A 6,000-nucleotide genomic window follows, 5' to 3' on the forward strand; every position below is an offset into this window, starting at 1 on the left:
CTCAGAGTTATCAATTATGTAACAGTTTGGGAAAGCACTGAACACTGAATTAAGAAAATAAGTATGGGGCCATAATCAAACCTCTTTTCTGTTATGGATACACTTATAAATACAAAAAATACCATTGTGTATAAACATAAAATTTCATCCATGCAATATGTCTCTTATTACACTAGCCTTCTGCAAATGAGATTTTTATTTTGGTAGTATTCAGAATGAGTTTATGGAATATTTAAATGGAGAATGCCCCCATGGAAACAGCAGGTTGCACATGTCACAGTGTCCTTTCTAATAGTTTCTAGGAGTGTCTCTCTCTTGATTTTGTGAGGTATTCGAGAACTGGAACTGGATCTTACTTTTGTATCTCCACTGTTGACTACTTAGTAGGTATCAAGACTATGCATTGGATAAAAAGTGAAGAATAAATATATGAACCAATGAATGAAATAAATAGATGTGAAAGAAAAGCAGAAGGATAAAGAAGCCAAGTGAAGTCATTTAAACATTTGGCCAGTAGGAGGTGGATTAAATCTATTTTTTTTCCCTAGCAAGGTGAGCAAAGTTTTACTTCCTCTTTTAGAAGCTTGTATCCTGAAGTTCAGTAGAATCAAATAATCAGCTACATGAGGATGCCTGTAAAATAACTGGTTAAATAAAAAGAGTGAAAATTTATTATGTTACTCTAATATTATAAGCAAACAGGTATAATGAGCTATATGACGTGAGGGAAGTGAGAAAGAGGGGAGTGAGGGCATCGAGGCAACTACTATTCCAGGCAGATGAATTACAAGGGCCCAGACACTGCAGGGTGTTCAAGAACAGCGATTGGGGCACAGTGTGTTGGAGAGAGTAGAGGGAGAGGCTCTCTGAGACCACTGAGTAAGGGCTTGGTATTTCACTCTGAGTGAGGTAGGAAGACATTAAGGAGTTTGAGTAGAGGAATATAAATACTGACTTAATTTTAAAAGGTTCGTTCTTGCTACCGTGATATCAAGATAGAGACACAAGAATGGACATCAGAAACCTGCTAAAAGGAACATAGGGAACTTCTTGTTGGAGAAGATGAAATATAAGTGGAAAAGATCATTTCAAGAAGTGACAAAAACAGAACAACAATGCTGATGTGATAGGAACTGGGGACAGGTGGGTACTTTTGCACTTCAGATGAGGTCATTAGGGTCAGTCTTTCAAAGGAAGTAGCAGTTTAGTTTAGATGTGAAGATGAAAAGACCCAGTTTTTATGAATATATAGGGGTAGAGGATGCATGGGCAAAGAATAGCAAGGGGTGAATATTGCTCAAACATCACATAGGGCTTAATGAATTTTCGAGTAACATTAAGCCATCAAGTCAAAATTTGAAACTTTTAATGGTGTTACGTAGTATAGTTGAAGTGCACAGGTTTCAAGGCCAGGCTAATTTTACTTCAATTCATGATATCCCCTTATCAGTTATATGACCTAAAGTCAGTCACTAAACATCTCTGAGCTTCACTGGCCTCATCTGAAAGGGGGAATAACAAAACCTACTAGACAGTGCTATTGTAAGGATTAAAGGAAACAATGCACATGAAGTAGTATAATTCCTGATGTATATTTTGTGTTCAATAAATATTATTCCCCTTTTAAAATGAAGAAAAGGCTAATGTGTCATCACAGCTAAATAAGACAAAGATGGAGTTCCCATTGTGGCTCAGTGTTTAATGAACCCAGCTAGCATCAATGAGGAAGTGTGTTTGATCCCTGGCCTTGCTCAGTGGGTTAAGGATCCACCATTGTCATGAGCTGTGGTGTAGGTCACAGAGGCAGCTTCGATCCCCCATTGCTGTGGCTGAGGCATAGGCTGGTGGCTACAGCTCTTATTAGACCCCTAGCCTGGGAACCTTCACATGCCTAGGGTGAGTCCCCCAAAAGACAAAAAGATCCCTCCCCCAAGAAAAAGACAAAGATGTTTCTTTGTAGTAGACAGTTCCAACCTGGGGCATAAGGAATTGCTTTCCCCTTCTCAGTGCTTTGCTTCATATACAGCTGGGTTCTGTTGATCCTCTATTAGAGGATGGGGATGGCTTTGGTGTTGACCTTCGTATAGCAGGAATGCTGAGTGGGCTGCCTTCTTGAGCTTAGCCTTCCTTATGCTTAACTGTTCATCTTTATGCTATACTGGCCTAGGGTAGAAGATTTTTTGATAACTTGAAGAGGCAATATCCCCAGGCACAAGTTCAGGAGATGGAGGGGCATGGAGGCCATGGGTGATTGAGTGTGATGTTTCAACTGTCTGCAACAAAATTTAATTTTGTATTTAAAGAACTTAAAATTTAGTGATGCATAATTTCAAATGCAAATATTAGAGGACTTAAATTTTTTTTGTTGATTATTTTACTCTTAAAATTATTTTTAACATTTCAGTAGTGAGAAGGAATCTCTGTCTACCCATAAACTCTAGTGCTCCAGAAATGCAAACTTTGATTTTCTGTAACTCCATACAATTCTGTTTTAAGAGCTTATTTGCTGATGACAGGAGCTAAAATCTCAACTAATTCAAGGTCCTACCCCTTTCCCCCAGGATGGTGGCTGCATTCCATAGCTCATGCTGCAGGGTACAGTGATGTCTGGTTCCTGATTATCATCTGTCAATGTGGACATTTTCTCTGATATCAGTCATCTTGTCTCTTGCATGAGTCATCAATTCCTGAAGATTTTGGTTGTGCTCTCCTTTGTTCTAGGTCTGGCTCCCTCAGAGCCTCTCCGGGGAACATGGAAAACTATTAACTACTCCCCCTGTCTATTCTAAAGCTATGGGAAACTGGGAGATGGGGTGAGGCAAAGGCATGTGCAGTCATCATCAAAGAATATCACTCAGTTCTCAGCTCTCTTAATTCCCTCTGACTTTTTTTCTGTCTAGACTTTGATAGAGCAAAAGCTACTGAATTAAGCATTCTGCCAAGTCATCCAATCCCTGGAACAGTAAAGACACGATATGTTGTAGCTTTAATTTGCAGAAGGGGTTGGGTAATGAAAAATATCTTGGGGGAAAAACATTAATTGATATCTAAAAATATTACTCTGCTTCCCTTCTATAGCAAAATAATTTTGGCATTTAGATCACTTATACGGAAAAGTATAGTTGATGAAATAATCTTTTATTAGCTTTAATCAAAGCGAGTCACAAGTCCAGAGTGAGGATAGTAATTTCTTAAGCACTGAAGGGGGTAAATACTCATTTGCTATGTCTCTGGTGCATCTCCTGAGTTTGGTTCATCAATGTTCTTTTAATTGGGATGGACTGGGAGTTTAGGGATTGTAGATGTAAACTATTGGATTTAGAGTGACTAAGCAATGAGATCCTGCTGTATGGCACAGGAAACTATATTGGGTCACTTGTGGTGGAACATTATGGAGGATAATGTGAGAAAAAGAATGTATAAATATACATAGATGTATGACTGAGTCACTTTGCTGTACAGCAGAAAAGGACAGAACATTATAAATCAACTATAATAGAAAAAATAAAAATCTTTAAAAAAGTAAAAAATAAAAAAGCATTCCTGGAAAAAAATAAACTTTTTTGAGTGACTCAAATCGACAACATTTAAAGACTGCCCCCATTTCATGTTTTCAGTATTGTCTACATCATGGCCCCGAGTTGAAAGGGGTATGGCAGGTACATTGGTTTGTATTTGTTGTGCACTGCTAAAACATAATCCTAATCTTTTTATTTTTTAAATTTTCCCACTGTACAGCAAGGGGATCATGTTATCCTTACGTGTATATATATATTTTTCCTTACCCTTTGTTCTGTTGCAACATGAGTATCTAGACATAGTTCTCAATGCTACTCAGCAGGATCTTCTTATAAATCTATTCTAAATTGTGTCTGATAAGCCCAAGCTCCCAATCCCTCCCACTCCCTCCCCCTCCCATCAGGCAGCCACAAGTCTCTTCTCCAAGTCCATGATTTTCTTTTCCGAGGAGATGTTCATTTGTGCTGGATATTAGAGTCCAGTTATAAGTGATATCATATGGTATTTGTCTTTGTCTTTCTGACTCATCTCACTCAGTATGAGATTCTCTAGTTCCATCCATGTTGCTGCAAATGGCATTATGTCATTCTTTTTTTATGGCTGAGTAGTATTCCATTGTGTATATTTTCCACATCTTCTGAATCCAATCATCTGTCGATGGACATTTGGGTTGTTTCCATGTCCTGGCTATTGTGAATAGTGCTGCAATGAACATGCGGGTGCATGTGTCTCTTTTAAGTAGAGTTTTGTCTGGATAGATGCCCAAGAGTGGGATTGTGGGGTCCCACATATTTAAGTTCTATGTATAGCTTTCTAAGGTATCTCCAAACTGTTCTCCATAGTGGCTGTACCAGTTTACATTCCCACCAACAGTGCAGGAGGGTTCCCTTTTCTCCACAGCCCCTCCAGCACTTATTTGTGGACTTATTAATGATGGCCATTCTGACTGGTGTGAGGTGGTATCTCATGGTAGTTTTTTGTTTGTTTGTTTTTTGAGTTATATATTTATGTACACATTCTTTTTTTATAATTTTTTTTATTTTCCCACTGTACAGCAAGGGGGTCAGGTTATCCTTACATGTATACATTACAATTACATTTTTTCCCCCACCCTTTCTTCTGTTGCAACATGATAGTTTTGATTAGCATTTCTCTTATGATCAGCGATGTTGAGCATTTTTTCATGTGTTTGCTGGCTATCTGTATATTTTCATTGGAGAAATATCTAGTCAGGTCTTTTGCCCATATTTCCATTGATTGATTGGCTTTTTTGCTGTTGGGTTGTATAAGTTGCTTATATATTTTAGAGATTAAGCCCTTGTCCATTGCATCATTTGAAACTATTTTCTCTCATTCTGTAAGTTGTCTTTTTGGTTTCCTTTTGGTTTCCTTTGCTGTGCCAAAGCTCGTCAGTTTTATTAGGTCCCATTGGTTTATCTTGCTCTAAATTCGATTGCTTTGGGAGACTGACCTGAGAAATTATTCATGATGTTGATGTCAGAGTGTTTTTGCCTATGTTTTCTTCTAGGAGTTTGATGGTGTCCTGTCGTATATTGAAGTCTTTCAGCCATTTGGAGTTTATTTTTGTGCATGGTGTGAGGGTGTGTTCTAGTTTCATTGCTTTGCATGCAGCTGTCCAGGTTTCCCAGCAATGCTTGCTGAATAGACTTTCTTTTTCCCATTTGATGTTCTTGCCTCCCTTGTCAAAGATGAATTGACCATAGGTGTCAGGGTTTATTTCCGGATTCTCTCTTCTGTTCCATTGGTCTGTCTGTCTGTTTTGATGCCAGTACCACACTGGTCTTGATGACTGTGGCTATGTGATATTTCTTGAAGTCTGGGAGAGTTATGCCTCCTGCTTGGTTTTTGTTTCTCAGGATTGCTTTGGCGATTCTGGGTCTTTTGTGGTTCCATATAAATGTTTGGATTGTTTGTTCTAGTTCTGTGAAAAATGTCCTGGGTAATTTGATAGGGGTTGCTTTGAATCTGTAGATTGCTTTGGGTGGTATGGCCATTTTTACAACACTGATTTTCCCAATCCATGAACATGGAATATCTTTCTATTTCTTTACATCTTCTTTAATTTCTTTGATTAAAGTTTTATAGTTCTCGGCATATAAGTCCTTTACCTCTTTGGTCAGGTGTATTCCCAGGTATTTGATTTTTTGGGGTGCAATTTTAAAAGGTATCATATTTTTGTATTCCTTTTCTAATATTTCATTGTTGGTATACAGAAATGCGACTGACTTCTGAATGTTAATCTTATAGCCTGCTACTTTGCTGAATTTATTAATCAGTTCAAGGAGTTTTGGGGTTGAGTCCTTAGGGTTTTCTATGTATAGTATCATGTCATCTGCATACAGTGACAGTTTGATCTCTTCTCTTCCTATATGGATGCCTTTTATTTCTTTGGTTTGTCTAATTGCTGTGGCTAGGACTTCGAAATCTATGTTGAAGAGCAGTGGTGAGAGTGGGCATCCC

The sequence above is a fragment of the Phacochoerus africanus genome, chromosome 4 (assembly GCF_016906955.1).
Source record: "Phacochoerus africanus isolate WHEZ1 chromosome 4, ROS_Pafr_v1, whole genome shotgun sequence".
Taxonomy (NCBI): domain Eukaryota; kingdom Metazoa; phylum Chordata; class Mammalia; order Artiodactyla; family Suidae; genus Phacochoerus; species Phacochoerus africanus.